The following is a 23,924-nucleotide window of genomic DNA, read 5'->3' as shown; positions in this document are numbered from 1 at the left end:
GGAATCTCTCAGAGCTTTTGGGGCCCCCCCTTGCACATTTACATATATGGAGGCTTTCTGCAATAATTTCCATTCTTGCAAGAGAACCTGCTGCACATAGCCATGTCTGGAAGCTCTGGAACAAGGAAAGAGGACCTGGCGGTGGGACAGTTTGAGAGCAGAGGGGAACAGAAGGAGGATCGACGTGTTGTGCGGGTACCAAGGTGGGTGGTAAACTGTGACTGGCCCCAACTCCTCTGACAATAACATAAGCCAAACAGAATGGGATAAGGAACAGGAAAGAATTTATTCATAGGCACTCACTGAAACATGCAAATATATATTTTCCCTAGTCTAGGAACACCCCGAAGTGGATTTAATAAATGATAAGGGCCTTGTTTTTTATATATATTTCTAAGTTTAAAAAGGAAAATGTAAGGGATTTTTATGGAAAAGAAACAGCAAAACAGCCCCCGGGCACCAATCAAAACACTCTCACACGTGTTTGCAATACACCACCGCAGCCAGTTACTTTTATTAAAAGGACAAGAACAAGCTATTATGGGGAATACAAATGCTCCCCCGTGGATTTTAGAAGCAAGGCGTCATCTTCCAGATTCCCAGGGGTCCTGCATTGACAATCTATGATGCCATCACTCAGGAGCACTGCTGCAAAAAAGGGAAATTGAAAGAACGTTTGCTAAAGTCAAGATATATCACGTCCAGTAAAGATATATCATGATACAGTTATTATCTTATATGACAGGGATAAATCATGCATGCAAACCATGGATCAAAGTCTTCAAATGGGCTACAAATGCAAAAAAATATGAGGTATTGAAAATTTCAACAAATGAGTTGTGGGGGAGCATCAAAGACGCTCCTTGCCTGGGGCACCATTTGATCTAGGGCCAGCCTGCACCCAAGTTAACTTTACTGTGGAAACCTTCATGTTTCAACTGTAGCTTAAACAGCTGTTTCATGAACTAATGTCGTACGCTTTGGTTTTCCAAGATTTATATATGTCCCAAGGCCTAGAAGGGGACCACTCTCTCTTCTTCAATAAAACAATAATGTAGGCATATGTGATGAGTCTGGCCGCAGCCCTCGTCTGCATTATGATGCTCTGGTGACATATTGAGGCCGTAAAAGCAGTTGGAGGAGAGTTATCCCAATGTTCGAGCAAGACATGGCTGAGATAAGTGGTCCTTTGCTGTCCTCCTTGCTAACTCTGTCTTGGCGGAGTGCTGGACATGGTGCTAGGGGCTATCAGGTTTGCAGAAGGGCAATCTCTAGAGCACTGAACATTCTGAGGTTACTACAGGACTGGCCACAGGCAGCAGAGTAAAGCATCTGCAAGTAAGAGAAGTCAACAAGGGTCAATCCAGCCCCCAGACAGTCTAGAATCAGGGTAGCCAGAGGAGCCTCCTTTGTCCCCTGCCTCTGGGCTGTACTTTGTGTGCAAAGCCTCCAAGCGCATTAGACAGCTCACACATATAAAGGAGAGAAACAAACAGTTCTATTCACTGTTCTATTCTATTCACCCACAAACGATTCCCTAGTAGAATCTGAACTTACCCGAAATACACAGCAAGCAAATCTACCGCAGCTTCCCATACGCTTCATCCCCCAAGGACATCGGGAATAGTAGCATCCACCCTTACGACGAAAACATCTGTAAGTGCTAGAGACACGACTGTCAGAATCTGCAGAAAAATAATAAAAAAGGAGTCTTGACTTTCATTCACACAGCAGGATAAAAGAATTGTGATTGCTATGATGAGCGTTTTGCATTCAGTGAATTTCTCATTCACTGAGACCTCGACACATCAGCCCAATTATCCTCCTGTACACCATTTTACTAGATCTGTAACACTACTTAAATGGCTGTCGTTCTCTGCACATTCAGTGGCTGCCCTTAAGAAGAGAACAGAGTGAATTCATGAACCAGATGCACTGGCTTCTTGGCTGCACACTGCAGAGCATTAAAATGGAGCATGGGTGTCCTTCTCAGTAAATTCTTTGGTGCCGGGAATGTGTCTCTGCTGATTATTAGCATAGAGCCTTGCACAATGGGATACCAGTCCATGACTGGGCTCCTAGGTGGTTACTCAATCATTAAATAAATAAATAATACAGACGCGTTGTCATTTCTGCAGAACCTGCTTTAAGCTGACATAGTGGCATCTCCACTATTGAAGCCAAGCACAAAAAGTATGACAGCTTAGGTCTGGGGGACAGTGTCGCTAAGGCATTGAGACAATGACCTGCCACCCTAAAGATGAGGGTTTTAGTCCCAGACTGTGTACTCTCCCATTGGAGTGAGAGACATCAATTAATAATAAGGGATATGAAAGCTCTGACTCATTAACACTCGTGAGCAGAAGAAGTTAGAATCTTATTCATGGTGTCCTGGTTCCCAGCCTGGTTCCTCATCCTGTGAAACAAGCCGTATTTTCATCTGGTTTGGCAAGAGGAAGAGGACACATCTTGAACGTGTCCCACACAGATGTTCAGTTTTTCTTGGCCTCCGGGCTACCTTGGTTGGGGGAGGGAATGAAAGGGGAAGTTTGTGGAAGGCAACTAAAATGGTGGTTGCGTGGCTGGGCTAATTTTGATTGAGAGCATTGCAACCAATATATCCTTTAGGTAGTGTCCACATGCATCCTTCTTTACTTGTGGACACCAGAATGAAACAAAGTGTCCCATCAGTGATCACCCCTGTGCCTAATACAGAGGTAAAATACCCTCTCTACTCCTACTTGAGATTCCCCTGTTTATGCAACCAAAGTTCCCATTTGCCCCGTTAGCCAGAGCGTCAAACTGGGAACTCCTGTTCAACTCATTATCCAGCATTTTCCCCAACATCCTTTTTCAAGTCACAGCTTCCAAGGATAGAGGCCCTCATGCTGCAAGTAAAGCCTACCCTCTTTGTTCTTTGATGTGGACATTTATATGAAGCCTCATTAAAATGCATATGGTTGGCTTGCACCCCATTTACCAAGTGATCCACATCACTCGGTGTCAGTGCTCTGTCTTCTTCAATATTTACCACTCCCCCAATTTCTATGTCATCTGAAAACTTTAGCCGAGAGTTTATGTTTTCTTCCACGTCACTGATACAAATGATATATACCGGAGGACCAAGAACCAAACCCAAAGGAACCCCACTAGATAGAATGTGGGGATAGTTTTCCAGGTCACAGTTCCAGCACATCTGAATGGATTTTCATGGACACAGCAAAGGCACTTTTTTGACTGCAACACTATTTCACAGCCACATTTCACGTGTCTGATGTAAGCCAGGCAAGCCCTGCATCTCTTTCGAAAACAATTTGGAAAAAAAATGACACAAAGTTTTAGGTAAACTTAGTACATGCTCACAAATATCCTTCTCTAGTCTCCCGACATTTCATTAAAACCTTACCTTGTGCACTACTTTGAGCCACCAAGAAGAAGAGGGCAAAAAGAAGGTAAAGTATCTTCATGGCTGTAGTTTGGCCGGGAGCTGAATGTCACTTGGGAGAAGAGACTCTCAGACAGACAGGAGAGGGACACTCTGTCCATTTATAGGGTGCTGGGGATTGTGACATGCTGATCTGTTGCAACCATTTTTGATACAAGTGACATTTACAAGGTGTGTGCTGCAATCTGTTAATTATGAAGATATTTATCTGTACAGCACCATAAAATTTCCTGGAGGATTTCAGGGAAATACAATTGACAGGTCCCTGCCTTCAGGAAGTTACAATATGAATATTTACACCTCGGAAATACCTACTGCCTGGTCTAAAGCCCTTTGAAGTCAGTGGAAAGTCTCCCTTTGATGTCAGATGAGGGTCCTAGTGTACAATACAATTCAAAAACACAGTCCTGGCAAGCAACTGGGTGGGTTTTTGTAGTTGTTTTGTACAGTTTTCCTCAATATTTTATTTGGAATTTTGGAATTTTCCTAATTTCATTTTTCAAAACCCATTAAAAAGTGTTAAAATTCTCTTTTAAGTAAAAAATAAAGTGGATCACATTGAAAATACTGTGTGTCAGGAATGTATGGTTATGGGTTTTTTCCCTTGTAAATCTAAACTGAGGAATTTGAAAATTAGTGGTGCAGGAAAAACATGAGTTTTCCTTTTGAATCCCCCATAACAAGTATCAATCTTAATGATAACAGTCTAAAGTACAGACATAAAGTGTTGATGTATCCAACAAGTGGAAAGCCAATGGTATTCCCCAGTGCTAAGCACCTCTCAGGATTTGTCAAATTGTTTAGGGAGGAGGGAACAAAACATGGTTGGGCTTAAACTGGAGTCAAAATATTTAGGACCATTTCTAAGGGATCGTTAGAGCAGTTTGACACCTCAGCGTTCTCTGGGGGATTCATTCTACACAGGGCCCAGAACTGACAATATATGAACCCTTGTGAATCTTCCCAACACCGTTGAAAATCTCCCTCCCCATCATCACCTTTCTCTTTTCCCCATTTCCACTCAGCAGGAAGCATAGATATAAAAAGTTGAAGGTAGGGTTCTGCAGTCAAGCGGTGGGGGAAGAGGGTGACATCCACAGGGCGGTGAGGAGTTGCAAGAGACCTGACTCTTTAGTCTCCCAGTCATTGCCCTCTATTTCAGTTCACTCTCTGGGGAGGGTGCTAGTCTCCTCACCTACCACTTTCTCCGCAGACACAGAACAGGGATCCGAGATGTTTCCCTGCCCAGAGGGGTCACAAGGAGTGGTCACATCAGCTTGTCTGGCCAACTCACTCCCTTCTTTCCTTGTTATTTCCATGCCATACACACAGAGAAGTTATATAGAATAAAAATACTCTTTCTGGAAAGTTGCAACATTACACTTCTTCATTTCTTAGAATTCAGAACGATTCACACACAACCCCCAAAACGTAATGAGAGAGAGAGAGTGAGAGAGAGCGAGAGAGAGAGCAGGCTTCTTCCTAAACTAGAGAGGCACAATTAATCACATCCTGTTCTAGGCTGTCTGGCTGCTGAATGACTCTGGTGAGCCTAGAGGGCATGCTTCCCTGCAAAGTCCCTTTGGCTGCAAGCGGACCAGGACAAAACCTTGAGTTTTTGTTTAAAGTTTTAGTTTACAATTTTAATGCAGTTTTCAGTACACCACACTTTCCCCACAGGGGCAGATGCTCCATTGGGTCCCCTTCAGCTGCTGACTGGAAACCACACATCTGCCCTTAATTGGCACTGGCTGCCACACTGATGACCACACCTGGCTTTGAGAGAGGCTACGGGATGTGGCTGTCAGAGGTAGGGATGGGCAAAATTAGTCAACATAAAATAATGATCACTCCCCGCACAAAAAATAACAAACACCTCCTCCTCTTCCCCTTCCCCTGCCAACAAACTCCACCTTGGCCTCTCTTCACAACCAACTGGAAACTGGAAGAAACCAGTTCCTCCTTTGCGGAAGTTTGAGGAAGATTCATGTACTCAGTGGCGCCTACGCACCCTGCATCCAAATCTCCATATGTCAGGAGGATTTGGGGTGATCAATATTCTCTTTGTGGCCCATCAAATGTCCTCTTCTGAAGACCCCTCAGAATGCAACCTTCCTCTGAATAGCTTCACCCTTTCCCCTTACCGGTGCTCTGTTACAGAGGGGAGGCCCATCCATCTCTGATCTCTCCCCATCAGCATCTTGTGGAGATGGCCCAGCACCCTAATGACTTTTTGGAGTGTGGTTGGTGGCCCACTCCTCCTCTCCCATCATTCTAGAGGTTTGGCCACCCCTCTTACAGATTGAAACTACCAGTATCTTCTGAGGAACAGATGCATTTGAAGCATTTGAATGAAACACTTGTTAATTATATAAACAAATAAACAACTAGTTTTAAACTCTTCCATAGTAGATGTCCTGTCTAGATCTTACCAGTTCTCTCTCCCCCCTGCCCCTCCCCGGTCCTCTACCCCATACCAGTATGCCTGTATCTATCTGGTCCCATATCAGAATGGATAAGAGCCCCCTGGCCCATATTATTGCACCAAGCAGTGTCACTGCAGACACAGAATCCTAGGACTGGAAGGGACCTTGAGAGGTCATCTAATCCAGTCCCCTGCACTCATGGCAGGACTAAATATTATCGAGACCATCCCTGACAGGTGCTTGTGTAACCTGCTCTTAAAAATCTCCAATGAGGGAGATTCCGCAACCTCCCTAGGAAGTTTATTCCAGTGCCTAACCACCCTGAGAGTTAGGAAGCTTTCCTAATGTCCAGCCGAAGCCTCCCTCGCTGCAATTTAAGCCCATTGCTTCTTGTCCTAGCCTCAGAGGTTAAGAAGAACAATTCTTCTCCCTCCTCCTTCTAATAACAATTATGTACTTGAAAATTGTTATATCATATCACATCATATCATTTTTATAGCTTTTCTCTGGACTGTCTCCAATTTGTCCACATCTTTCCTGAAATGTGGTGCCCAGAACTGGACACAATATTCCAACTGAGGCCGAATCAGCGCAGAGTGGAGTCGAAGAGTTACTTTTTGTGTCTTACTTACAACACTCCTGCAAATACAGCCCAGAATGACGATTCGTGTCATTCTGGGGCATAGCGAGCAGATCTAGGGACGTGATGGTCCCCCTCTATTCGACATTGGTGAGGCCTCATGTGGAGTACTGTGTCCAGTTTTGGGCCCCACACTACAAGGAGGATGTGGATAAATTGGAGAGAGTCCAGCGAAGGGCAACAAAAATGATTAGGGGTCTGGAACACATGACTTATGAGGAGAGGCTGAGGGAACTGGGATTGTTTAGTCTGCGGAAGAGAAGAACGAGGGGGGATTTGATAGCTGCTTTCAACTACCTGAGAGGTGGTTCCAGAGAGGATGGTTCTAGACTATTCTCAGTGGTGGAAGAGGACAGGACAAGGAGTAATGGTCTCAAGTTGCAGTGGGGGAGGTTTAGGTTGGATATTAGGAAAAACCTTTTCACTAGGAGGGTGGTGAAACGCTGGAATGCGTTGCCTAGGGAGGTGGTGGAATCTCCTTCCTTAAAATTTTTTAAGGTTAGGCTTGACAAAGCCCTGGCTGGGATGATTTAATTGGAGATTGGTCCTGCTTTGAGCAGAGGGTTGGACTAGATGACCTCCTGAGGTCCCTTCCAACCCTGATATTCTATGATTCTATGATTGCTTTTTTTGGAACAGTGTTGCACTGTTGACTCATATTTAGGTTGTGTTCCACTATCTTCCCCCAGATCCCTTTCTGCAGTACTCCTTTCCCGCAGTCATTCCCCATTTTTTATGTGTGCAACTGATTGTTCCTTCCTAAGTGGCGTATTTTGCATTTGTCCTTATTGAATTTCATCCTATTTACTTCAGATAATTTCTCCAGTTTGTCCAGATCATAATGAATTATAATCCTATCCTCCAAAGCACTTGCAACCCCTCCCAGCTTGGTATCATCCGCAAACTTTTTAAGTGTACTCTCCATGCCATTCTCTAAATCACTGATACAGATCTTGAACAGAACCGGATCCAGAACCGATTCCTGTGGGACGCCGCTCACTATTCCTTCCAGCATGACTGTGAACCACTGATAACTACTCTCTGGGAATGGTTTTCCAAATAGTTACGCACCCACCTCCTAGTAGCTCTATCTAGGTTGTATTTCCCTAGTTTCTTTCTGAGAAGGTCACACAAGATAGTGTCAAAAGCTTTCCTAAAGTCAAGATATGCCACGTCTACCGCTTCCCCCTATCCATAAAGCTTGTTACCTTGTCAAAGAAAGCTGTCAGGTTGGTTTGACAGGATTTGTTCTTGACAAATCCATGCTGACTGTTCCTTATCACCTTATTATCTTCAAGATGTTTGCAAATTCATTGCTGAATGATTTGCTCCATTATCTTTCTGGAAACAGAAGTTAAGCTGCCCTATGCAATAATAAGCTGGGACATGAGGAATATGAATTTGGTGGCTCCTTGCACCCACTCTGTTTGGGAGAGGCTGCAATTTGGTAGGATTACTTCCACAGCACCAAGAGCAACACAAGAAATGCTCAGTGAACGGTTGTAGTATAGACTGTGGCCTTGTGCGGTTTGACACCTACAACAGGTACATAAGCAACTGCTGTGTAGCTGGTCTTCTCCCTTGCAAGCGTGTGGAGGAAACCAGTCCAAACTGAGTGTGAACAATGTGAACCTAGTTCGGTACTGGTAGGACATCACAAGATGGTAGGATGTTGTTACCATGACTACCACTGCCACCATATTCCATTTTGTACAAAAATAAAGACTTGTCCTAAATTTGATCTAAATTAGATCTATATGTTAGTGTGAAGATTGCCAGTTAGTTCCCCAAGGAACTGAAGAGGTCCATGATGCTGTGAGACAGAAGGCCTCGGGGTAACCAATACCCTGCTCCGAGGGACTATTGTGGGACTTTTGAACCAGAGGGCCTCAGGGTAATCTAGAAGCTTCTTTGGGGAACATTTAACAGACCAAGTACCTTAGAGGGGAAATAAGAGAAGAAAAGAAGTCCCCATCTAGAACTGGTAGCTATACCTGCTTTGTTTGCCGATCAGGATAGTGTATAAAGCTAACATAGTTCCTGAGGGTTTATGCTTGGGCAATTAAGGCTTATTAAGGAGCTGTGTATTATATAACTTTCACTGCTTGTGTGTTTCTTACTCAATAAATGATTGTGCATTAAGGATATCGCACCCAAATCTTCCCTGGTGCTGGTAATTATCTGCCCAGCTGTGGGCCATTAAAGATTTGTTTCAACAAGGTGGGAATGGATGAACTGCTCCAGATAAAATAAGAAATGCACCCCCTTGTTTTGTGCTCTGCTCTTGGGAGGCCCGTCCACCTCCCACCCTTACCCCCCAGCATCTTGAGGAGATGGCCCATTGCTCGGCTGACTTTCCAGAGGGTGGCTGGTGGCCCACTCCTCCTCCCATTATCTCAGAAGTCTGGTCAGTTCCCCTTAGAGACTAAAGCCTCCTATATCTTCTGAAAAAAAGGAATCCCCTTTCTTTAGTAGTAGGACATGTCATTTCTTCTTTATACACAAGGTCAGACATTTTCTAACACACTGTAGATATTTAACTCAGGTTAGTGCAGGTTAATTGTAGAGGAGAACATAGCATTGGGCCTGTGGTCTTGTCTGTCTCTTTACAGTTAGGAGAATACCAGAAGTGGAATATTTTTTAAAGTGGGGGTTTGGGGTGGGTTTGGGTGTATGGATGTTGTGGTTTTTCCTTCTGTTCTATGCCTTAGAAATATGAGGAAAGTCAAGACTCATCCTCCCTCTTTTGCTGGAAGGCTCTTTGGAGGTTCCAGAGAAATGTCTGTGAGGTTTCTCAACCCTGTACCGATGGGTGAGGGACTGTTGAATCTTTAAGAAGTAAAATTTTTCTCTGAACTGCCTACAAATCATTTGAACAAAATGTTAATAATAAAAAACCCCCAATAAACAAAGAGTTTTAAATTCTTCCTTATTACTCGTGCTGTCCTAACTATCTCTCTCTCTCTCTCTCTCTCTCTCGCTCTCGCTCTCTCTCTTTCTTTACAGAAAAAAAACAAACTACACTCTTGACAGGATTTTCAATATAATTATTTTCTATGTCTAAGGCTCTGACACCATTCTGTATTGGGTTTGCACACAGGTGGCGGTACTTTGGGGGATGGCAGGGGAGTTAACTCCCCACAATGGAAATCCTGTGTAGGCTCTGTCCCCGTGTAAACTCACACATGTGCAGAAGGTTGGGTACCATGGAGATAATGGGAGGAGTTGGAGGGGTGGAGTGGCCGTGGGAATGCCTGGGATCAAGCCAGGGATCAGGTAGGAACCACCAAGACCCCATTTTCCACCCTCGAGCTAGCTGATTCTCCCTAGTCTCAGTAGTTCCCCTCCATACTCCCTTAACCTCCACACCCCTATTTCCAGTGAGTTCCCTCCTTCCCCTGGTTTGGATGCAAAAAAGAGGAAAACAGCAGGAATATACATAACATTTTGATCCCGTTTATTCAAAGCAAAGACACACCTTGCAGCCAAGCTTCTCCCCACGTAGACCTGATTCCTGGAATTCCTTTCTGCAATAGGGCCCTCATCCAAAGCCTAATAAAGTCAATGGAGTCTTACCATTTGTAGAAGAAAGAAAGCGTGAGATGTAAGTCCCTGTATCAGAAGCCCGGTGCAAGGCCTGAGGCCTGAACTAAAGTAGTGGTCAAACTTTGCTGGTATAAAGCAAAGAAACAAAGTTAGCAGAAATCAGGCCCTGCCTGCATTTAAGACCACATAACTGGGCGAGAATGGGGATGGTATTGCAAAAAACCACATCATGGTGAAGTAACTAACCACATCAGAGGGGCAATATGTAACTTGTTTGTATTGGTGTATAAAATGGCATCTCAAAGGGAGTGTCTTTGGCCAGCCTAGGGGACCGTGGAAAGTCCTGCCAATGACTGAGCTGCTCCATTGTCACGGGCATACATGTGCTAGTGTAACTGTAGATATTGATCCGGGGAGCTAGGATTGTGCTTTGTTGGCAATAAACCTGACTTAGTGCCTTCGTACCTTAACGGAGCATGTGGTCTTTGGGCGGTTCATTCGAGGTCTGCTGTGCCGGCTGCCTGCACAGAACTGGGACAGCAGTTCACACCTTATCTGGGGCAAACCCAGCCCAGCCTCACAAGAACAAAGGATGCTGGCCTAGGCAGCAACAAAAGAATCTCTTAGACTCTTGAGGGAATTACCCCCCTTCCTTTTCTGCAGAGAGAGGAGACACAGAGCAGCAATACTGTAAGAAGGTAAACCAGGTATGAAAAATCATCAAATCATACCTAGGAATTACTTATCTGAAACCCCAGATACGTAAGTCGATCAGAGAACGTCTAGGAAGACACGATTAGGGTTATTTCTTTTATTTCTTATTGGCTTGTGGACTCCTCTGTGCTAACCACCAAACGCTCTTGTTTTGCTTGTAGCCGTAAAGCAGGACCTCATGAAAACCATTCTTGATGCTTAAATATTATATTTGCTCTTTTAAAATCTAGCAATAGCTTAAGTTCCAGATGTATTTTCTTTCTTTTTGTTTTCTTTTTGTTTTGTCCACCAGAAAGAGTTTCTTTGTATAAAAGTCCTCTTTCGACAACAAACCTGGATTGATTAGAAGAACTGAGAGGTGGTGGGTTGTTCCGTGCTGCAGTCTAAGCTCTCTGGAGGCTTTCACCTGTTTCCTGTTTGGTCTGGAACCATTCCCTTGATGCTAGAGACATCAGCTCCTCATTGGATTGTAGACATAGGCTTGGTCCCTCTGGAAGTGATGCAGGCGATGGGGCTGTTTCCCTTGACTGTGAACGGCTCTCCGCTGGTGCACTATGTTGGGGTTCAGGCTCCGGCTGAGCCTCTTGTGTAGGGTTATCTGCTGCTGCCAGTGCAGGTTCGGTGGGGCCCTCTGGTGTTGGGGTTGCAAGTACTGGATTCAGTGCTGGCAATGGTTCTGGTGCTGGTTGTTCCGCCGGTTCCGGTTCTGGAACTGGCTCTGTCTGGATCTTGTGAGTGTCAGGAATTTTATGGAGTGTGCACAGTCTCTCAAAGGTGAGTAAATATTCAGCAATATCACTGGATTCATCGAACTGTGGACATAGTTGCTCCCACTTGTGGATTGTACTTCTTGTTCAAAATCCTGCTTTGCTTCTGGTTCCAAATGATCTCTGGTTCCAAATGATCCCACTGCTCTGCCACCATGTCAAGGTTCCTTCCCCACTCTGAACTCTAGGGTGAAGATGTGGGGACCTGCATGAAAGAGCCCCCTAAGCTTATTCTTACCAGCTTAGGTTAAAAACTTTCCCAAGGTACAAACTTTGCCTTGTCCTTGAACAGTATGCTGCCACCACCAAGCGATTTAAACAAAGAACAGGGAAAGAGACCACTTGGAGACGTCTTCCCCCAAAATATCCCCGCCCCAAGCCCTACATCCCCTTTCCTGCGGAAGGCTTGATAAGAATATCCTCACCAATTGGTACAGGTGAACACAGACCCAAACCTTGGATCTTAAGAAGAATGAAAAAATCAATCAGGTTTTTAAAAGAAGAATTTTATTTAAAGAAAAGGTAAATGAATCACCTCTGTAAAATCAGGATGGTAAATACTTTACAGAGTAATCAGATTCAAAACATAGAGAATCCCTCTAGGCAAAACCTTATGTTTCAAAAAGACAGAAAAAGAGGAATACACATTCCCTCCAGCACAGCGAGTTGTACAAGCCAAAAAACAAAAGAAAATGTAATGCATTTTGGAGCTAGATTACTTACAAACTTTACAGCAGTAGGAAGGCTTGCATCCTTGACCTGTTCCCGGCAAAGGTATCACACAGACAAACAAAAGCCTTTGTCCCCCCCCTCCAGATTTGAAAGAATCTTGTCCCCTCGTTGGCCATTTTGGGTCAGGTGCCAGCGAGGTTATCTTATCTTCTTAACCGTTTGCAGGTGAAAGAATGTTGCCTCTGGCCAGGAGGGATTTTATAGCACTGTATACAGAAAGGTGGTTACCCTTCTCTTTATATTTATGACAGCATGGAGACAGGAGGCACAGTCCAGGCTGTGACTCCTTTGCAGAAAAGTTCACTATCACTGCAGGCACACAACTGCAAGAGGAAAACTAATGAAAAACCACCGAATCAGCACATTCAAAATACAGTAAAAGCATGCTTTCGCTGTGGATCCCCACAACACCTTGCAAGCTACATAGGATGTCCGGCAAAAGTAGCTCAGTGCGATCATTGCAAAAAGATTAGAGATTTTGCTAAAGTATGTCACAGTAGCCAGTTCAATCAACAGGTACATGCAGTGACAATACCAGATGAGCATGGACAAAATCACTACTGCACATATTCCAGAACAGATAAAGTGCACTGTTAACGTTTCCGCCATACCGTCAGGCAAACCACACTCTATTCAGCTAATGTTGGACTCTGGCTCAGCAGTATCTATACTACCTGATTCCATCTATCTGCATTACTTTAAAGATGTGCCTCTTACGGAACCCAAACTTCACGCGGTGTGCTATTTGAAAAAGCATATTCCAGTACATGGCTGCCTGCCAGTAAGAGTTACTTTTGGTGATTGCTATGTAACTGCAGAGTTCTACATTGTCCCCAGATTTCTACATTGTCCTATCCTTGGCAGAGATTTATTGGCTGCTATAAATCTCAGGGTAATTAATGGACAAATTGATCTTCCTCAGCAAAGCACCATTGCGCTACACACAGCAGTTTCAGCTGGGACCCAACACCAGGCTGAGGAGAAACTCGGCTGTGCTTATGGGTTTCTGCATAAAATTAAAATGCAGAATAATGTGGTGCCTGTATGACAGAATTTAAGGTGCTTACCATTTTCAGTCAGGGAAGCTGTTTCAGAGGAACTTAGAAAACTTGTTCAAAAGGACATTATTGAAGAGATCGACTCCTCGGAATGGGTTTCACCTATGGTAGTGACGCAAAAGAAGGGTGGAGGCATTCACCTTTGTGTGGACTTAAAGGAGTCAAATAAAGCTATTGTGATTGACAGCCATCCTCTTCCTCACATAGAAGAAGTATTTGCAGAACACTGTGGAGCAAAGATGTTTTCTACTCTTGATTTGCAGAGCGCAAACCACCAGGTTATGTTGCATGAAGAGAGCTGAGACCTCACAGCATTTATTACACATCAGGGATTATTTCGTTTTAAACGTGTTCCATGCGGTCTTGCATCTGCCGCAAGTGCCTTTCAAAAAATGATGTCATTGATTCTGAAGAATTAACATGGAGTTCAGTGCTATTTGGATGATATTATCGTGTTTGGAAAAACTTCGGAGGAGCATGACAATAACCTTCAGTCTGTGCTAAACTGCATCAGCACAGGAGGGTCCAGCTCAATAGGTCCAAATGCAAACTGAGACAAACGGAACTCTCCTTTCTGGGGCATACGATTTCACAGGCTGGACTAAAACCTGATCCAGATCATATCCTGGCAATTTCAAATGCTCCTCTTCCAACAGATTTGCAAACCTTACGTTCCTTCTTGGGTCTTATCTCCTGGTATGCAAAATCTTTGATGACATTGCTCATCACGAAAGGACTGAGAAGAGCAGGATACCGTATTGCTCTATGGTCTGCAAGACTACTCTCTTTCAATTATGAACTGGAATATAAGCCTGGAAACCAAAATGTGGTCGCTGATTGCCTTTCTTACCTGCCTTTGCCTTCACCAGATGGTCGACCGGAGGATGAGGATGTAGTGGTTGCGCTTATTACAAACACTCTCACGGCAGTTACAAGGGAACAATTTCAAGCTGCTTGTTCAGCGTGTCCAATTCAACAAAAATTATACGAATTTCTGACAAAGAGATGACCCAGTCACCCTAAAAACTTGACCCAGTTTTGCTGCCTTATTTTAGAGGTGGGGATGAACTTTCTTTGTTTGATGGCTATGTGCTACGAGGTACACACCAGCTCCTTGTGCCGGAAGAATTACAGTCAAAACTCATATACCTGGCACACAATACTCGTGAAGGAATTGTCCGAACCAAACAATGGCTAAGGGATCTGTATTGGTGGCCAGGGATGGACTCTTAAACTGAAGCACTCATAAAATCCTGTGTCACTTGCCAAATACATGATAAGACAGCAGTGACATGTTCCTCTCCATTACAGCCTGTTCCTCTTCCTGAATCTGCATGGGAAAAAGTGGCGATTGACATTGTAGGACCCTTTGATACTACTCCAACTGACTGCCCTTATGCCATCACTTTTATAAACTATTTCAGTAAATGGCCTGAGGTAGCGTTTACATGGCAAATCTCTTCTGCTACAGTCATTAAGTTCCTCTTTTCAGTTTATAGCAGGGAAGGTAACCCCAAAGAACTGGTTTCAGATAAATAGTAGTCAATTTACTTCTCTGGGGTTTGAAACTTTTCCAGCACAGAGGAACATTTTACATCCAAGGTCATCCCTATATTACCCTCCAGCCAATGGGGAAATCGAACAGTTTAATAGAAGTTTGAAAGAGAGTTTGCGAACAGCTAAACTGGAAGGGCGATTGTGGATACCCTTCAATACTGATTTCTTGCAAACATACCGGGCTACACAACATGCCACAATGCAAAGATCACCCGAACAGTTACTGCATGGGAAACAGATGAATACTCAATTGAATATTGCTGGTTTTTGAAAGGCACGACCTGATGCCCCAAATGAGGATGATGTGAGAAAAACAGTTGAACAGAACCAAGCAAAGTCTAAGGCTTTCACAGACAAGCAGCGGGGGGCTAAGGAACCAAAGTTTGAGTGTGGTTCCTTCGTTAGAATACGAAAACCTGGAATATTACGCAAAGGGAACCATAAATTCAAAGCTCCTCTTAACATCATTGAGAAGACGGGACCTTACACCTATCGACTTTCTGATGGGTGGGTATGGAATGCTTCTTATCTTGCACCTGCCTATGCACCAAGAAAAGAGGATGCCAACACCCAGTCTGCATTGGATGACTTCACCGTAGTACCAACACAACAAGACATTGCACTGGAACCAGGGCTTGAGAGACGACCTGTCAGACCCAGACGACCACCTGTCTGGACTAGAGACTATGTTATGTAGTATCTACAGTGTTTTCAGTGCAATATTTCTGCCAACAGTACAGTGTCTTGTTTCATATTTGTTCCTGTGGTTAGAACAATAATGTTTATTTTAATTGGGAGAGTTTCTTAAGAGAGGAGGGAATAGGGTGTTTAGATGTTGCTTGTAATTATTAGAATTGGGAGCACTGGCTGTTGGGAGTCTGAAAGGACAGGAAACAGGATGGAGCGGGCAGGAGTTGAGAGTCTGGAAGAAAGCTACAGAGGGTGCAGCAGCACCTCGGTTAAGAGGTTTCCACTTTGAAAATAAAGACCTATTGAAGCTTGTTAGTACCTTGCCTGGATGATACAACAATTTGTTCCCCATCTAATTAATTATCGATAGGAATCAGGTACCCCTTAGACTTAAGGCCTCAGCTCTTTTAAAGCAGCCTAGCCTGCTTTCCTCTGTTCTCCTTAATATGGTCTTGTTTTGGGGAATCTCTCAGAGCTTTTGGGGCCCCCCCTTGCACATTTACATATATGGAGGCTTTCTGCAATAATTTCCATTCTTGCAAGAGAACCTGCTGCACATAGCCATGTCTGGAAGCTCTGGAACAAGGAAAGAGGACCTGGCGGTGGGACAGTTTGAGAGCAGAGGGGAACAGAAGGAGGATCGACGTGTTGTGCGGGTACCAAGGTGGGTGGTAAACTGTGACTGGCCCCAACTCCTCTGACAATAACATAAGCCAAACAGAATGGGATAAGGAACAGGAAAGAATTTATTCATAGGCACTCACTGAAACATGCAAATATATATTTTCCCTAGTCTAGGAACACCCCGAAGTGGATTTAATAAATGATAAGGGCCTTGTTTTTTATATATATTTCTAAGTTTAAAAAGGAAAATGTAAGGGATTTTTATGGAAAAGAAACAGCAAAACAGCCCCCGGGCACCAATCAAAACACTCTCACACGTGTTTGCAATACACCACCGCAGCCAGGTACTTTTATTAAAAGGACAAGAACAAGCTATTATGGGGAATACAAATGCTCCCCCGTGGATTTTAGAAGCAAGGCGTCATCTTCCAGATTCCCAGGGGTCCTGCATTGACAATCTATGATGCCATCACTCAGGAGCACTGCTGCAAAAAAGGGAAATTGAAAGAACGTTTGCTAAAGTCAAGATATATCACGTCCAGTAAAGATATATCATGATACAGTTATTATCTTATATGACAGGGATAAATCATGCATGCAAACCATGGATCAAAGTCTTCAAATGGGCTACAAATGCAAAAAAATATGAGGTATTGAAAATTTCAACAAATGAGTTGTGGGGGAGCATCAAAGACGCTCCTTGCCTGGGGCACCATTTGATCTAGGGCCAGCCTGCACCCAAGTTAACTTTACTGTGGAAACCTTCATGTTTCAACTGTAGCTTAAACAGCTGTTTCATGAACTAATGTCGTACGCTTTGGTTTTCCAAGATTTATATATGTCCCAAGGCCTAGAAGGGGACCACTCTCTCTTCTTCAATAAAACAATAATGTAGGCATATGTGATGAGTCTGGCCGCAGCCCTCGTCTGCATTATGATGCTCTGGTGACATATTGAGGCCGTAAAAGCAGTTGGAGGAGAGTTATCCCAATGTTCGAGCAAGACATGGCTGAGATAAGTGGTCCTTTGCTGTCCTCCTTGCTAACTCTGTCTTGGCGGAGTGCTGGACATGGTGCTAGGGGCTATCAGGTTTGCAGAAGGGCAATCTCTAGAGCACTGAACATTCTGAGGTTACTACAGGACTGGCCACAGGCAGCAGAGTAAAGCATCTGCAAGTAAGAGAAGTCAACAAGGGTCAATCCAGCCCCCAGACAGTCTAGAATCAGGGTAGCCAGAGGAGCCTCCTTTGTCCCCTGCCTCTGGGCTGTACTTTGTGTGCAAAGCCTCCAAGCGCATTAGACAGCTCACACATATAAAGGAGAGAAACAAACAGTTCTATTCACTGTTCTATTCTATTCACCCACAAACGATTCCCTAGTAGAATCTGAACTTACCCGAAATACACAGCAAGCAAATCTACCGCAGCTTCCCATACGCTTCATCCCCCAAGGACATCGGGAATAGTAGCATCCACCCTTACGACGAAAACATCTGTAAGTGCTAGAGACACGACTGTCAGAATCTGCAGAAAAATAATAAAAAAGGAGTCTTGACTTTCATTCACACAGCAGGATAAAAGAATTGTGATTGCTATGATGAGCGTTTTGCATTCAGTGAATTTCTCATTCACTGAGACCTCGACACATCAGCCCAATTATCCTCCTGTACACCATTTTACTAGATCTGTAACACTACTTAAATGGCTGTCGTTCTCTGCACATTCAGTGGCTGCCCTTAAGAAGAGAACAGAGTGAATTCATGAACCAGATGCACTGGCTTCTTGGCTGCACACTGCAGAGCATTAAAATGGAGCATGGGTGTCCTTCTCAGTAAATTCTTTGGTGCCGGGAATGTGTCTCTGCTGATTATTAGCATAGAGCCTTGCACAATGGGATACCAGTCCATGACTGGGCTCCTAGGTGGTTACTCAATCATTAAATAAATAAATAATACAGACGCATTGTCATTTCTGCAGAACCTGCTTTAAGCTGACATAGTGGCATCTCCACTATTGAAGCCAAGCACAAAAAGTATGACAGCTTAGGTCTGGGGGACAGTGTCGCTAAGGCATTGAGACAATGACCTGCCACCCTAAAGATGAGGGTTTTAGTCCCAGACTGTGTACTCTCCCATTGGAGTGAGAGACATCAATTAATAATAAGGGATATGAAAGCTCTGACTCATTAACACTCGTGAGCAGAAGAAGTTAGAATCTTATTCATGGTGTCCTGGTTCCCAGCCTGGTTCCTCATCCTGTGAAACAAGCCGTATTTTCATCTGGTTTGGCAAGAGGAAGAGGACACATCTTGAACGTGTCCCACACAGATGTTCAGTTTTTCTTGGCCTCAGGGCTACCTTGGTTGGGGGAGGGAATGAAAGGGGAAGTTTGTGGAAGGTAACTAAAATGGTGGATGCGTGGCTGGGCTAATTTTGATTGAGAGCATTGCAACCAATATATCCTTTAGGTAGTGTCCACATGCATCCTTCTTTACTTGTGGACACCAGAATGAGACAAAGTGTCCCATCAGTGATCACCCCTGTGCCTAATACAGAGGTAAAATACCCTCTCTACTCCTACTTGAGATTCCCCTGTTTATGCAACCAAAGTTCCCATTTGCCCCGTTAGCCAGAGCGTCAAACTGGGAACTCCTGTTCAACTCATTATCCAGCATTTTCCCCAACATCCTTTTTCAAGTCACAGCTTCCAAGGATAGAGGCCCTCATGCTGCAAGTAAAGCCTACCCTCTTTGTTCTTTGATGTGGACATTTATATGAAGCCTCATTAAAATGCATATGGTTGGCTTGCACCCCATTTACCAAGTGATCCACATCACTCGGTGTCAGTGCTCTGTCTTCTTCAATATTTACCACTCCCCCAATTTCTATGTCATCTGAAAACTTTAGCCGAGAGTTTATGTTTTCTTCCACGTCACTGATACAAATGATATATACTGGAGGACCAAGAACCAAACCCAAAGGAACCCCACTAGATAGAATGTGGGGATAGTTTTCCAGGTCACAGTTCCAGCACATCTGAATGGATTTTCATGGACACAGCAAAGGCACTTTTTTGACTGCAACACTATTTCACAGCCACATTTCACGTGTCTGATGTAAGCCAGGCAAGCCCTGCATCTCTTTCGAAAACAATTTGGAAAAAAAATGACACAAAGTTTTAGGTAAACTTAGTACATGCTCACAAATATCCTTCTCTAGTCTCCCGACATTTCATTAAAACCTTACCTTGTGCACTACTTTGAGCCACCAAGAAGAAGAGGGCAAAAAGAAGGTAAAGTATCTTCATGGCTGTAGTTTGGCCGGGAGCTGAATGTCACTTGGGAGAAGAGACTCTCAGACAGACAGGAGAGGGACACTCTGTCCATTTATAGGGTGCTGGGGATTGTGACATGCTGATCTGTTGCAACCATTTTTGATACAAGTGACATTTACAAGGTGTGTGCTGCAATCTGTTAATTATGAAGATATTTATCTGTACAGCACCATAAAATTTCCTGGAGGATTTCAGGGAAATACAATTGACAGGTCCCTGCCTTCAGGAAGTTACAATATGAATATTTACACCTCGGAAATACCTACTGCCTGGTCTAAAGCCCTTTGAAGTCAGTGGAAAGTCTCCCTTTGATGTCAGATGAGGGTCCTAGTGTACAATACAATTCAAAAACACAGTCCTGGCAAGCAACTGGGTGGGTTTTTGTAGTTGTTTTGTACAGTTTTCCTCAATATTTTATTTGGAATTTTGGAATTTTCCCAATTTCATTTATCAAAACCCATTAAAAAGTGTTAAAATCCTCTTTTAAGTAAAAAAATAAAGTGGATCACATTGAAAATACTGTGTGTCAGGAATGTATGGTTATGGGTTTTTTCCCTTGTAAATCTAAACTGAGGAATTTGAAAATTAGTGGTGCAGGAAAAACATGAGTTTTCCTTTTGAATCCCCCATAACAAGTATCAATCTTAATGATAACAGTCTAAAGTACAGACATAAAGTGTTGATGTATCCAACAAGTGGAAAGCCAATGGTATTCCCCAGTGCTAAGCACCTCTCAGGATTTGTCAAATTGTTTAGGGAGGAGGGAACAAAACATGGTTGGGCTTAAACTGGAGTCAAAATATTTAGGACCATTTCTAAGGGATCGTTAGAGCAGTTTGACACCTCAGCGTTCTCTGGGGGATTCATTCTACACAGGGCCCAGAACTGACAATATATGAACCCTTGTGAATCTTCCCAACACCGTTGAAAATCTCCCTCCCCATCATCACCTTTCTCTTTTCCCCATTTCCACTCAGCAGGAAGCATAGATATAAAAAGTTGAAGGTAGGGTTCTGCAGTCAAGCGGTGGGGGAAGAGGGTGACATCCACAGGGCGGTGAGGAGTTGCAAGAGACCTGACTCTTTAGTCTCCCAGTCATTGCCCTCTATTTCAGTTCACTCTCTGGGGAGGGTGCTAGTCTCCTCACCTACCACTTTCTCCGCAGATACAGAACAGGGATCCGAGATGTTTCCCTGCCCAGAGGGGTCACAAGGAGTGGTCACATAAGCTTGTCTGGACAACTCACTCCCCTTCTTTCCTTGTTATTTCCATGCCATACACACAGAGAAGTTATATAGAATAAAAATACTCTTTCTGGAAAGTTGCAACATTACACCTCTTCATTTGTTAGAATTCAGAACGATAACACACACAACCCCCAAAACGTAATGAGAGAGAGAGAGAGAGAGTGAGAGAGAGCGAGAGAGAGAGCAGGCTTCTTCCTAAACCAGAGAGGCACAATTAATCACATCCTGTTCTAGGCTGTCTGGCTGCTGAATGACTCTGGTGAGCCTAGAGGGCATGCTTCCCTGCAAAGTCCCTTTGGCTGCAAGCGGACCAGGACAAAACCTTGAGTTTTTGTTTAAAGTTTTAGTTTACAATTTTAATGCAGTTTTCAGTACACCACACTTTCCCCACAGGGGCAGATGCTCCATTGGGTCCCCTTCAGCTGCTGACTGGAAACCACACATCTGCCCTTAATTGGCACTGGCTGCCACACGGTGACCACACCTGGCTTTGGGAGAGGCTGCAGGATGTGGGTGTCAGAGGTAGGGATGGGCAAGCTTGTTCTAGATAAAATAAAATTCAGTCCCTGCACAAAAAATAACAAACACGTCCTCCTCTTGCCCTTCCACTGCCTACAAACTTCACCTTAGCTACTTTTCACAGCCAACTGGAAAATGGAGCAAAACTTTGCTGAAGTTTGAGGAAGATTCACTTTCTCAGTGGTGCCCATGCACCCTGCACCTAAATCTCCATCCCTCAGGAAGATTAATATTCTCCTTATGTCTCATCAAATAACAAACATCCTCTCCTGTAGACCCCTCACAGTGGAACCTACCTCTGAATAGCTCCACCCTTTCCCTTTGCTGGTCCTCTGTTCCAGAGGAGAAACCCATCCATCTCTGACCTCTTCCCCTCAGCATCTTGTGGAGATGTCCCATCACCCTATTAACTTTGCAGTGAGTGGTCAGTGGCCCACTCCTCCTCTCCTATCCCCCCTCACAGATAGAAGCTACCAATATCTTCTGAGGAAGAGATGCCCTCCCTCATCCTTTTGTAGCAGGAGATGGTAATTCTTCGTGCACCAGGTCAGACATGTCCTAATACTCAAATGCACTGTGATATTTAACCCAGGTTATTTCAAACTAAGCACAAAGAAGGAAATAGCATTGGGTCCATGCTCTTTTTGGCCTCTTTATAATGTGTTAAGTATCTAAAGGGTTTATGTTTTGGGTTTTGTTGGGTTTTTTTTGCCCTCTACTTGTTATTTAGCTTAGAAATATTTTTTTTTTAAATCAAGTCTAGTCTTCTATTGCTGGAGATATCTTTGGAGTCCTCAGGGAAATATCTGTGAGGTTCATTAACCCTGAGCTGAAGTGGTGGAGTTCTTGAATCTTTTTTTAAAAAGTTTTTTTTCTAAATGCTTAAAAAAGATTTGAATGAAACACTTGTTAATTATAAAAAAACAATCAACAAAGAGTTTTAAACTCTTCCTTAGTCGATGTCATGTCTAGACCTTACCGGTTCTCTCTCTCTCTCTCTCTCTTCTTCCTGTCTGCCCCCACCGCAGTTGTCTGTATCAATCTGGTCCCATTGTATGAGAATATCTGTTTACTGAAGATCTCAGAATGTATAAGAGCCCACTGGCCCACATTACTGCACCAGGCAGCGTCACTGCAGGCATATGCAATACTAAGCTGTGGCACGGAGAAAATGAACACCAGCACCCACTCTGCTTGGGAGAGCCTGGGATTTGGTAGGATTGCTTCCACAGCACCAACAACAGCAGCAGGAAATGCACGGGGCACAATGACTAGATATGGAGGCAGATTCTGCCAACATCCTTCACAGGGAGTAAAAAGAACAGGAGGACTCGTGGCACCTTAGAGACTAACAAATTTATTTGAGCATAAGCTTTTGTGAGCTACAGCTCACTTCAGGGAGTAGTTCTTGCTCTGTGAACTGTGACATTGAAACCAGTGGAAAAGGAGTACTTGTGGCACCTTAGAGACTAACCAATTTATTTGAGCATGAGCTTTCGTGAGCTACAGCTCACTTCATCGGATGCATACCGTGGAAACTGCAGTAGACATTATATACACACAGAGATCATGAAACAATACCCCCTCCCACCCCACTGTCCTGCTGGTAATAGCTTATCTAAAGTGATCATCAAGTTAGGCCATTTCCAGCACAAATCCAGGTTTTCTCACCCTCCGCCCCCCCCCCCCCCACAAACTCACTCTCCTGCTGGTAATAGCCCATCCAAAGTGACCACTCTCTTTAAAATGTGTATGATAATCAAGGTGGGCCATTTCCTGCACAAATCCAGATTCTCTCACTCCCTCACCCCCCTCCAAAAACCACACACACAAACTCACTCTCCTGCTGGTAATAGCTTATCCAAAGTGACCACTCTCCCTACAATGTGCATGATAATCAAGGTGGGCCATTTCCAGCACAAATTGTTTCATGGTCTCTGTGTGTATATAATGTCTTCTGCAGTTTCCACGGTATGCATCCAATGAAGTGAGCTGTAGCTCACAAAAGCTCATGCTCAAATAAATTGGTTAGTCTCTAAGGTGCCACAAGTACTCCTTTTCTTTTTGCGAATACAGACTAACACGGCTGTTACTCTGAAACCTGAAACCAATGGGGCTCCATGTGGACCATGACATGGCACAATGTAAGGTCAGGTCTACATGTACAACGTAGGTTGACCTAGCTACATCACTCAAGGGTGTGCAAAGCTCACACCCCTGAGAAACAAAGTTAAGCCAACCTAAGCCCCAGTGTAGACACTGCTAGGTGAGAGGTTTTTCGCAGGAGTGGGTGGGTGAGATTCTGTGGCCAGCGTTGTGCAGGAGATCAGACGAGATGATCATAATGGTCCCTTCTGACCTTAATAGCTATGAATCTATGAATCTAGGTCAATGGAAGAGGTCTTCTATCAACCTATCTACTACCACTTGAGGGGATGGATTTACTACAGCAACAGAAAAACTCCTTTTGTCACGGTAGTAAGTGTTTACAGTACAATGCTACAGTGGCACAGCTGAAGCGCTGAAGGTGTACAGTAGTAGCTCTTGCTGTGTAAATGTAAGTGTGCCAGCAGGGGTGCCAAAACTAGCTAGTCTCCTTTCCTATGGGAAAAATTAGCTGTTGTCCGG

At 44.0% G+C, this 23,924-nt stretch overlaps 2 long non-coding RNA genes across 2 annotated transcripts; both read right to left on the bottom strand.

Annotated features, from left to right (window-relative positions):
- Positions 1-483: 483 nt before the first annotated feature.
- LOC311518709 lies at positions 484-3,510 on the bottom strand. The gene is made up of 3 exons (XR_014711089.1): positions 3,407-3,510; positions 1,558-1,685; positions 484-648 (listed from the first exon to the last, which is right to left on the bottom strand). It is a non-coding gene; the product is annotated as an uncharacterized lncRNA (long non-coding RNA).
- Positions 3,511-16,552: 13,042 nt separating this feature from the next.
- On the bottom strand, positions 16,553-19,546 carry LOC311519081. Its single transcript, XR_014711192.1, has 3 exons — positions 19,443-19,546; positions 17,594-17,721; positions 16,553-16,684 (listed from the first exon to the last, which is right to left on the bottom strand). It is a non-coding gene; the product is annotated as an uncharacterized lncRNA (long non-coding RNA).
- Positions 19,547-23,924: the final 4,378 nt, after the last annotated feature.

Source organism: Lepidochelys olivacea, assembly GCF_965140295.1.
Source record: "Lepidochelys olivacea isolate rLepOli2 genome assembly, chromosome: 3".
In the NCBI taxonomy this organism is placed as follows: Eukaryota; Metazoa; Chordata; order Testudines; family Cheloniidae; genus Lepidochelys; species Lepidochelys olivacea.
Note: the sequence above shows the minus strand (reverse complement) of the source record. Positions and strands in the feature narration are given on the sequence as shown.